Source organism: Piliocolobus tephrosceles, chromosome 5 (genome assembly GCF_002776525.5).
Source record: "Piliocolobus tephrosceles isolate RC106 chromosome 5, ASM277652v3, whole genome shotgun sequence".
Taxonomy (NCBI): Eukaryota; Metazoa; Chordata; class Mammalia; order Primates; family Cercopithecidae; genus Piliocolobus; species Piliocolobus tephrosceles.
This window is the reverse complement of record NC_045438.1, coordinates 73,322,429-73,334,593: the sequence shown is the minus strand read 5'-3', so window position 1 is coordinate 73,334,593 and position 12,165 is coordinate 73,322,429.

Below are 12,165 nucleotides of genomic sequence, written 5' to 3'. Positions count from 1 at the left end.
CTTCTCAACTCCCCATGGTTCCTTTGAGTCTGTATCCAGGCCAAAGTCATGGGGGAGCTCACAACAGGCCACACAGACAGGACATGTCCCCCAGAGAAGGGTTCCTTCGTAGCCGTTCCCCTATGAACAGCCAACTGTGGGAGCCATGTATTGAACACCCACGGAGTGACATGCAAGTCACTGTAGGCCCTCCCCCCAGGGAGGTACAATGGTCATCCCTGCTAGTGGAGGGGCTTGGAAGGTCCATGGCCACAGCCAGGTTTTCTGTTCCCCTGCCTTCAGAGGAATTGGAGCAGGCAAAAACAGGTTACCTTTCGTCCCCATACCTGGTCGGAGGAGATCATCTTTGGTATGTATCTGCAACGGAATGGGGGCAGCAGCCCACTGTAACAAAGCCTCCATGGGGCTGGGCCACCTTTCTGTGGCCATTCATTCAAGGTTTAGAGCACCAGGTCTAGTCTGGAACCCCAGCCCCACAAAGATGGGGGTGTGACATGTAAGTGTAACCCATTCTTCAAGAGCCCATTATATCACTCAATCATATCCACAGCTTGCAGGTTGTATGGCACATGGAATCCCCACTTTATATTCATTTTTTTGTGCCCATCGTTGTACCTGTTGTTCAGTGAAATGTGTTCTCCTATCACTCTCAATGGCCAGAGGGTGACCATATAGGGCATACAGATATTTCAGGACCCAGATGGTGTTCTGTTGGTCAGCCACACTGCAAGCCTAAGTGAACAACAGGCCCGTGGCCGTGCCCACCACTGTTAACACATGTATATACTTTTGCGATGTCAGCAGTGACCCAATGTAGTCTATCTGCCACCTGGCCAAGGGCACTTGTCCTATTGTTACTTGTTGTGTAACACTGGGCAGCTGCCTCTGTTTAGGGTATGCCTGAGCACATGCCGGACATTTCTGACGAGCCTCCCAAATGTCTTGCATGGGCAGGGACAGACCCCAGTGCTTACTGAACTGTTGCGTCAGTTTACCCCCCGCACATCCCAGTTTCCGGTGTAGCCACATGGGCACATCTCGTGTAGGTGCCAACTCTAATCATCAAACCTTGGCCAAGGCATCTGCCTCATCATTGACAGGGGTGGCCAAAGGCATACAGTCAGACATGTGATAAATAGTTACCTCTTTCTGATGACCCATTTCCCAGAGGTCTTACCACATGGCTTGGCTCCAAATGGGTCAGTGGCCGACTAGCCACTTCTGTATTTTCCAGGTAGTTAACCACAAGGCTAAGCCTCGCTAGACCACCCCACTATTGGTAGAGATTACCATAGATGTCACCTCCTTGGTGATCACTATTCATACTGCTCTAAATTCAGCTCATTGGCTACTTTGTCCATACCCAGTTTCAAACCATATGGTATCAGTTCTAGGTTGCACTGTAACAGCAGTCCAGGCAGTAGTAGCACCTCAGCTGGACCCATCTGTGTACCACACCCCATCGGGAATAGGGGTATGCCCTTCCTTAAATAGTGAAAGCTCAGGTTCTGGGGTATCTCAGACCCCATGGCCTTATCTTGCATTAGGACTACAGGTCCCAAGACCTCTTGCAACTCTGCTGGTAAAGAACTTGTACTCAGCGTACTTTGCTGCTCCAAGTAGGCGCCCCGCTTCGCCAAAGTGGATGTCTGTGCCGTCCCAGTCTGGAAGTCATTACCTATGAATGCACCCACCCTGCTATTGGGTAAGTCATCTGCACGATGATTGCAGCTCATCCTGTTACACTGTCACAAGCCTGAAGGGTGGCATATACGGCTGCTAGCTGTTTCTCTGTCAAGGAATACCAGAGCTCAGCTCCTTTCCATAGTTGGGACCAAAAGCCTACTGGCATTCTTAAGCACTCCATGCGCTGCCACAGGCCCCAACCAAAACCATCTGTGGTCACATGCACATCCCGCTCAAATGGACACCCCTGGTCAACTACCCATAGAGCTTGTGCCTGCTGAATAGCCTGCTTGGCTGCCAGGGAGGTGGTCTCAGCTGCATTATCCCAATCCTGGGTGGCTCCCTTCTTTGTTAACCAACACAACAGTTTTATCATTTGAGCTAAATGGGGGACAAATGCCCACAAATATCCTAGGAAGTCCACAAATTTTGCAGCTGCTGCACCATGGTGTGCTGGGGATATGCCTGAATCTTATCAATGATAGCCTCTGGGATGACCTTTGTCTTACCTGATCAGGTAACTCCCAAGAATTTGGCAGATAATCCAGGTCCTTGGACCTTGGATTCATTGACAGTCCAATCACATGCCGGCAAATGTCGGTGCAGAAGCGGTGCCGCCACTTATAAATCTGTGAGAGAATCAGAGGTTAACATAATATCATCAATATAATGGAATAGGCAGACCCTTCTGGACAGTGCCAGGTGGCTAAATCCATGGCAACTAGACCACAATATATGGTGGGGCTGTGTACATAGCCCTGCGGCAACACTGTAAAAGTCCACTGTCTTCCTATGTAAAGGCAAACTGTTCCTGGCTCTCTGGAGTCATGTCCATAGAGAAAAATCAATGGCCAAGTCCATTACATAGTTGTACTGTTCCAGTTCTGTCATCAAACGGTCCATCAAATCCATGATTGATGGTATAGCTGCAGGCAAAGGCAAAGGTGGTGTTACTTTATTCCATTCCTGATACATCTGCCAAGTTCCATCAGGCCTTCTAACTGGCCACGCTGGAGAACTGTAGTGGGTATGGGTGTCGTGCACTATCTGCACTTCCTCCAGTGTTTTAATTGTCTCAGTTATCTCTGTATGCCCACCCAGCAAATGGTATTGATGGGTGAAAGTAACCTGTCGGGGTTGTGGCAGGACCTGAGGCTGGTGATGTGTATGTACACACAGCACCAGCTTCGCCAAATGCACTCGGAGTCTGAATTCCCTGGCTGCGGTTTGTAACACCAGACCATGTAAAATGTCCACTCACAGATTGTATTCTGGTATGAGAGAGACATACACAATATATAAATGGGGAGCCAAATGGCCAATGCCAAGATGCAGAGATACAGGTTTCACTTTCACTGGCCAGCCTCCATAACTGTCAATGTAAGCAGATTTGCTCGGAAACTTAACTGGGTTTCCATAAACAAGGCTGCAAGCTGCACTAGTATCCACCAGCATCAGCATCCGCTGTACATTGGTGGGGTACCAGTGGATCACTAATTCCGCATGTGGCTTCTAGTTGTCTGGTGTCCCTCCAAGCTGGGCACCTCAGCCAGTTCCCTAATCAAACAGAAAAGGCTCTACATTTCCACCTGGTTGTAGCAAGTAGTCTTTGAGCTGAAGCACCCAGGTGGGACTCAGTTGCACAGCAATGTTCTTCTCCCCCTTGGGCTTTTTCTGGAATTGCTGCTCCGGAGACAACTGTCTCCACAAAGTTAAGAGTACTTTACTGGGCTGCTTTTCGATTTTTCTCTCGTTCAACCCTGGCCAAAATCAAATCTATCCACATCTGTGAGCATGTCACTCACTGGGGCCCCCTTTTCTCCCATGGGGGCGGGGCCCTGAGGGCAGTGCATCTTCCCCTTCTTTATGGCATAGACACCTCAGTCCCACCAACAGCCTTCTGCTTCCCCAAGAGCTGCCATAGTAGTGGTCACTTCATGTATGTGGTGCCCTACATATGGGGTGAGGACAGCAGATAGGGAACCAAAGGTACGTGGGGTCACAGAACACAACACAAGATCCCTCACGTGGGAGGTGAAATGTTCATCATCTGGCCCCCAGGTATTCAGGTAAAACATAGCCTGCTGCATACCCATCTCCCACATGACTTGCACCAAATTGGCATACGACTGCCATTTACTCTGTTTTGGGTATTTCACCAGCGTCATTCCTCACAGTCCGTATGGCTGCCCATTGTCACTCAATCAGGGTGTGGTCATGTTGCTCTTGTGACAACCACCTGCTTACCTGCAACCACTGACAGAGGGAGGGGTGGGTTATGATAGAGGCCAGCTTTTCCATCTCAGAGACAGCACAGGAGATACTATCTGCTCCCTCATCCCACAAATGAAGCATCCAGGTGGGGAGACGTTCTCCTAGAAGTTGACTGCACTGCTTGCCTAATTCCCACAACTCAGTTGGGATATAGGCAATATATGAAGTATGTTGCATATGGTTGGGGGGGATCCCTGAGCCTGCCCTTCGAGCCCCAGTAGCTGTTCATGATCTACCTTCTGACAGACCACTGGGCAAACCTGCAACAGGGGTTCTTCCTCCTCGCTATCAGACCCAGTGGGGGTCTCCAGCCAAGATGACGCATCCAGGCCTGCATTTACAGCAGCCTCTAATTCCTTTTCCAAGCTCTGTAGCCAGGTCTTCAGGTACCCAACCTGTGCCTGGAGGTCACCATTCACAGCAGCTTCTAACTCTTTTTCTGAGCTGTGTAGCCAGGCCTCCAGGCACCCTGCCTGTGCCTGGAGGGCCCTTACTGCACTGCATCCCTCAGGAACTGGGTGTGTACTCTCATAGTGCAATCAAAATGCCCATCCAACTCTGCCGGCAAAGGCTCACTTCTTCTCAGTGCTCTGCACTTCCAACTGCTTCAGCACTTTCTCCATGCTTGCAGGGGACCCATGTACCACTGCCCAGGTTTCCAATGGAGCCCATCCACATGGCCAACCCAGAATCAGTGGGGACCAAAGGTGCACTCACTTTGGGATTCTGTTCATGATGCCAATTTTCAGGTTATAACCGAAGACCAAGGGGAGTCAGTGGGCAAGTGGTAGGTAGCTAGAAAAACACTCGAGGAATTATAGGCAGTTTCAACATGGCTTAACTCTCCCTCTGGGTGTGAGCAAGCTGTATGTACAGTGTTAGCAGGGTAATTATACCTTTTACAGACAATAGTGGCTCTGAGTCAAGCACGAGCTCACATGGGTGATCACCTAATGCACCTCACATGGCGTGGTTACATAATGTGTGGGGTTGTGCACTTGCACTCCAAACCCACTGAGTCATGAGGCTCCAGAAGGCTGCCTCGGCCTACTCATGACTAAAGTGCAGCCATTTCCCTTACAGACGGTACATAGGCTCTTGGTGATAGGTACCTTTTATGGTTTGGCTGTGCAAATCTCATCTTGAATACTCCCATGTTGTAGGAGGGACCCAGTGGGAGGTAACTGAATCATGGGGGCAGGTCTTTCCCATGCTGTTCTCGTGACAGTGACTAAGTCTCATGAGATCTGACAGTATTATAAGTACAAGTTCCCCTGCACAAGCTCTCTCTCTTTGCCTGCTGCCATCCACGTAAGATGTAACTTGCTCCTCCTTGCCTTCCACCTTTACTGGGAGGCCTCCCCAGCCATGTGAAACTGTAAGTACAATAAATCTCTTTCTTTTGTAAATTGCCCAGCCTTGCAAATGTCTTTATCAGCAGTGTGAAAACAGACTAATACAGCACCCAACTTTACTGTCCGGCCACTTCGTCTCACACTACCCCTAATAAATCCATTTCCCAACAGTTAGCTCCCAAAAGTCATTTCTTCCACATCTCAGTGTCTTTCCCTGTGTTGTTCACTCTAGTTAGATGGCTCTTCCCAAACACTTCTGCCTGAAGAACCTGTCAATTTTCCAGTTCCATTCAAGCCTAACTTCTCTCTGTGGCCTACAATGAGCCATGTCCCATGCAAGGCACAGGAGCCTCAGAAACACTCAGTGCCTGCCCTCAAGAAGCTCACAGCCTGGCAGGGTACACAGAAATGCATGCAGATACTTATGATACCATGTGATATGTTGGATTTTATTTTAATACTATTTATAAAAGTATGGAGTAAGACAAAATTTAAATTGATTTCTGCCATGGCAATGGCTGGGGAAGAATTCAAGGAAAGCTAAGAAGAGAGGGTGACATTTCAAGTGAACCTTCAAGTATGAGTAAAATTTTCCTCTGTGGAAGAAAACATGGGTGGTGCAGTTACGATTGGAGGGTGAGAAAATATTCTGCAAAACATGAAAATGAAACATGAAGTTGCGTAGACTATTTGGGAACCATAAGGAGTAGATTTTGGCTGCTTGTAGATTTTGGGTGAGAAGAACACTGTAGTAGGACAGTGAAAAAAAGTGAACAAATAGATATAGCCTAACAATGTCTGGTAGTGATAAAGTTTGGAGGAAAAAAAAAAAAACAAGCAAGAAAGAGCATGGAGAGTGACTGCTGCTCTTTTAGATGGGATGACCACAGACACTCTCTCTGAGAAGGTATATTGGAGCTAAGGCCTGAATATGTATAGGAGTTGTAGGAAGGATGGGCTTTCCAGGCAGAGGGCACAGCAAGGGCAAAGGCCAAGAGGCTGGAGTGTGCTTGGCATGTGAGAGCTTTTTCAATGAGACCAGGGTGGCTGCAGCTGAGTGAGCAAGGAGATGCATAGGCAGAATGAGGTCCAAGAAATCCTTGCAAAGCTCATTATCAAGTCCACTTGACGCTCTAGCCTAGTCAGAGTATATTTCCACCTTTCCTGGCAAATCCCACATACCTATCCCCTTAGCAAGTCTAGACCAATTTTAGGCAAGAAAAAAAAATGTATTCACAACATTAACTCTTTCCCTCACTCTCACAATCCTGAAGATATGAGGTGAGAGTATTTGAAAGAGTAGACTAAGAGAAACGACTAGGAATAACCCTATCAGGTGCTCTTAACCCAGAGTCCGTTGAGTGGGCTTTATCAGAACCTGGGACTCCCATAGTTGTACACAAAATCATATTTACAGTTGTATGTTTGCAATTTTTTCTGGGGTGAGAGAACTCAAACTTTATCAAATTTTTAAAGTAGTCTATTATATTGCCAAGATTAAGAACCCCCAAATTAAAGAACTTCTGTGATTGACTCCTTATTTTTATACTTGAGGAAACAGAGTGGGAATCAAAATCACCAGTGACCTCGGTCCTCCCATGAAGCTAGGTTTGCTGAAGGGGTAACAATTTATTTTGTTTTTTGCAAGTAAGAAAAGAGAAAAAATGCCTGTTAAAAAATACATTGTCAAAGATGGTTTAGCCTAAATAAACCACAAGTCCCCACATGAATTTCTCATGCAGGATCCTGAAATTCATACTGAGACTGAAAACGCTGTAACCAATGTCCCATCTCTCTCAGTTTTGTTTGCAGTGTGTCATTCGGGAACAATCTCTTTCCTTTTCTCTTTTCCATCCTCGTTATTTTGCAAGACAAACCTTTTCCTCTGATGCTACAGAACAAATCCAAGTCTATATATGTGGAAAAGCTCCTCCTTGCTATCTCTTCTCTCCCATACCATAGATCATTTCCCTCCACACATTTAAGTCTCCCCCGGTATGAGTCAGAGACAACCAGTCTGACTTTTGTACTAGTTATATTATGATGACCCCAGCAGAAGCACCACTATCATAAACTGAATGGCAGTTAATATCATCGAGTCCATGTTTCTATGCTAAGTGCTTTACATGTATTTCCTCATCTAATCATCAAACAGTCCTATAAGTAGGCATTACTATCCACTCCATTCCACAGATGGGGAAACTGACGTTAAGAAAGGTTAATTTGTGTATTCAGGGTCACATAGCTGATGTGGCAAAGCTGAGATTTAGCCCAGTTTTGTCTGACTCCAAAGCCTACCTGTGCTCTAAACCACAACTCTATAATGCTACCCTAAGACAACTAAACTATCATGGAGTCTGCTCACGTTGCAAAGCAATTTTTCCAAAGTATAAATTTCACAGGTGTGCTTCAAAAGATGCTAACATGATCAATACTTGAAAATGCAAATGCAATCATTATATTATGTTCACCTCAGAACACAAAAGCTTGATTGCATAAAAATGCTGCTTTTATTAGTAAACAGGAGAAGGTTGAAACTGTGTGCAGTTTTTATATTGCTTTATCACTACTGGTTTAGAGTATAAAAATTTGATCAAAGCAACTTCTTAAGAATTCAGTTTCATTTATATTTTCAGTCCTCAAACATAAGTATGGCAATGGTACATATCAGAGACATTAAGGACACTTGTATAAAAATGGAATTGAATGTTGGCATTGTAATCCTCATTTTTTATCCAGTAGAATTTGGGGAAAAAAATATACTCAAGTGACTCTGGAAACCATAGCTTAGCAAAATGCCATAAAGCAAAATATTGCTATCTGATATCTGATATCAAGTGTTCAGGAATTACATTTTCAATAAAAGCATCTCTCCTGGGCTTATAACACCAAAACCAAAAGTACAAGATTATAATTTGATGACATGTGTCACTTACAGAAAAAAGATTCACTTTTTTGTTCACTTACTTTGATGTTGTCAAAACAAGTCATCACCCTAGTTGCTGCTCATTTCTCCTTCATGAAGTAAGAGATTAACAGGGGAAGATACGTCTGCACCAAAAAGGGTACTTTAGATTTTACTGGCAATTGGAAGGAAAGATATGAGTTATTAACTAATCCCCTCACCGTTCTCTTGGTAGAAAGCTCCTCAAACTTCTCTTTTACAGAATCTAGTGAATAGTCCAGGAATGGTTCAAAAATGAGACTCCTGAACTGTGCTGGACCTGACAGTGTCCAGACCAAGGTGCACCCTTGATCTCCTGAGCACTCATTCTCAATGCGGGCGCCCAAACCCAGGTGTCACCCAAATCATTTGCAACTTAGCACTGGAAGCGTTTGGAAGGATTTGTCATAGAGCTGCTGTAATCAAGGACCATGGAAATCAGGTGCAGACACATAAGTCAGAAAAACAGCTTTGAAAACTCACGTGTATTTCTAATTTAGAAGCAGACTTTGTCTATTGACTGCTCATGTATGCGCCTGATCGGAGGCAGTATTCGCTCTAACGTAGCCCAGTGGGAAATTACTATCACCTTGGCTTGAAAATCAGTCAAATTCATGGAAATCACCATATGGTGTGATTTCTGCTTTGTCAAGAGGTGTGGAAAGAACACCCTTCCCAGATTATACCCACTGAGGGAGCAGCTTCTTATTGAGTCGCAGCTGAAGGTAGAAGCATGTTGCTAACTGATAGTTTATGGACTGCACTTGCAAAGGTCTCCTGTTGAACCGCCTCTTAATTTTTTAAAGAAATGTAAATTCTTTAAAATATCAAGGAACAGGCCGGGCGCGGTGGCTCAAGCCTGTAATCCCAGCACTTTGGGAGGCCGAGACGGGCGGATCACGAGGTCAGGAGTTCGAGACCATCCTGGCTAACACGGTGAAACCCCGTCTCTATTAAAAACTACAAAAAACTAGCCGGGCGAGGTGGCGGCGCCTGTAGTCCCAGCTACCCGGGAGGCTGAGGCAGGAGAATGGCGTGAACCCGGGAGGCGGAGCTTGCAGTGAGCTGAGATCTGGCCACAGCACTCCAGCCTGGAGCGAGACTCCGTCTCAAAAAAAAAAAAAAAAAAAAAATCAAGGAACAAAGTTATATTCTGATACACTTTCGTTTGTTCTCCCTAGGAAAAAACAGTTTCTCTTATATTTTAAGATTAGCAGTTGCCTCAAAATCACAGGTGACGGAAGATTCAGTTAACTCACGGTGTCAACCAAAGAATGTCACCTTTCATGAATGATAGATTTTCCACAGTACTGTTTCATCTTAGCTGCCCATCTGAAGTGGCAGGGAGTTAAAAAGAAATTTCTCTTTAGCATAGTCTCCTTTTGTTTTTTTCTTGATCAACTGCTTTAACTATATTCTATCAATTCCTAGACTTTTTTTTAAAAAAAACAATTGAACATCTCTGAAATTTAAGTGTTTCTTAAAATTTATGAGATATGTTCGTTAAGTCACAGCATTTATTATTTCTTAATTTGAATGAAGCATGGTATTTCCAAGGTTATTTACCTAATCTAAACCTCCGTGTATCCTCAGACTTCCTTTCTTATAAATATCCCCAAAACTATTTTGGGACTCATATACCGATGACGTGAAACAGAAATCTTTCTCGTAGCTGTGCTCAGAACTGGCCAGCCAGCTGCTTTTGCCAGCACACAGGCTCTTCTCCATACCATCTATACTCTTTGCTCCTCACCTGAGACCTTGGGCAGTGATATAGACCCCTGCTGTGGCCTGACCTTGTCTCATTCCAGCCCAAAGATGAGCAATTCTCACTATGTCATCTACCATTGATTACCACCACCCCACATCCCACCTTCACAGGCCTACCTTATTTTCAATATTTTTATTGATCTTTCCAAGGACATTTGATAACTAGAAATAAAGTAAAAAATGTAAGGACTAAAAAGAAACTGACAGACAAGTTGTGAATGGGACAACCTTATAAAGGAGTCCTCAAATAAAGAATATGTCTTAAAATATCCAAGCCCTGGTACCACCTTGTGTATCAATCATAATTTCTGGGATCTTCTTTGGCATTGCAGAGACTTTTTGGAGGATGGTTTAATGCCCCCAAATTAGATTAGGGTTGGCCTCGTGCCTCTACAATAAAATAAGCAAAAATTCCTCTTTTTATTCTCTAAATCGGAGGATGCAAACTGACACCCCCTAGGCTTTATATAGCTGCTTCCATGTTTATTTGGTTATTTTAGCTGCTCACATGGTATTTGAAAAGGCAAATTAGGCACTTGTTACTCCTGATTGTAGCATGAGCTGCTTAAGCAGGGCCTCTAGTAAAAACATGAAAGTCAGGTATAGAAGAGGTGGCTGGGAGAAAGGCTGATATGTTGATAAACTAACAGGACATTTAACTTGGGAGCTAAGAAGTGAAATTAAAATGGGAAACCAATAACAGAACAGGGTGGACTGTCCATGGGAAGGCTCTGTCAGGGTGTTGTACCAGGAAGTGCAGCAGGAATTTAGGAGGCTGGAGACCCAGGCTCAAAAGACCTTCACTAGTGTGAGGTTAGAGCCACAGGGGACTATGAGACTGAAGAGGCAGAGGGTGCAGAGAGAAAAAGATGAGCATCAAGTCTAAAACCTGGGCGGACAGCCACACGTAGGAGATATGAGGCAGAAAATAAATTCATGGAAGAGACAGGTATAACTGAGGGATAGAAATAGCAGGATATCACATCACGAAACCTGAGGCAAGAGACACTCAGAAAAGGAGTGGTAAACGTTATCAAATGACAGAGAGGTTAAGGAGAGGAGCAGAAAAACAAAAAAAAAGAAACGTGGAATATGACATTTGGACAGTAACTTAAGAGGACACTGTCAGTAGCATGGTAGGGCAGAAGCCAGATTTTACAGGGTTAGGAAGTGAGTGTCTACGGAAGGAGACAGAGCATGAAATCTTCTCTTTCAGCAAGCCAAATGTGCTAGAAAAACTACAGAGAACACAAACCATGTTTTTAACATTCTGTAATCACTAACCAGTAATATCATTTGTTGCATACTTGGTAAAAGGTACACTTATTTTGTCTCAGTACATTCTAGGAACCTTCTAGTTAGATGTTTCAAAATTACCCCTTCTCTCAACATATTAATCAATTCACTGTTTGTGCAGCAAACATTCTTTATGGTCAGGATCAGGGCTTGGAAATTGACGCTTTTCTAAGGTCAATGGCAACCCTCCAGTTCTGGCTTCCTTCTTGCCACTCAGCAGCTGCCCTTCTAGAATTTACTGAAAACAATTCCTCTGCCAGAAACATTTGCCAGTGCTATATTTATTGATTTCAGAAAGCTGTGACAAACAACCACAATGCAGTGTGTAGTAAATTGTCAGAATATGTGTGTTATCTAAAGCTCTGAATTGACTTAGGTCAACACTGTCAAATCACCAAAAAACAATGGTTTTGGGGCACACCAAATCTGCCTTTAAGTTGCTCTTTTGGAGTGTCATCAAACTTCAAGCTTAATTTCATGTTAATTTGCTCCAATCGACCAATTTTATGCATGTGCACTGTGTAATGCCATGTTAAAATAAGCACAGAGACATTCGGCTAATATTATGACCCTTTTGAAGCCAGAAATTTACTTCACTATAAGGGCTTTTACAATCAGATTAGCAACCTCATCTCTGCTAGCCATGTTATGTTTTATCTGCTGTGTGTTTGTCCGTTTAAAAACACTAATCAAGTTGAAAACCATGTTCACATAAAGACCTGTACATGGATGTTTATCGCAACTTTATTCATAATTGCTGAAACCTGAAAGCAACCAGGATATTTTTCAGCAGGTGAATGGCTAAACTGTAGTACATCCAGACAATGGGGTATTTTTCAG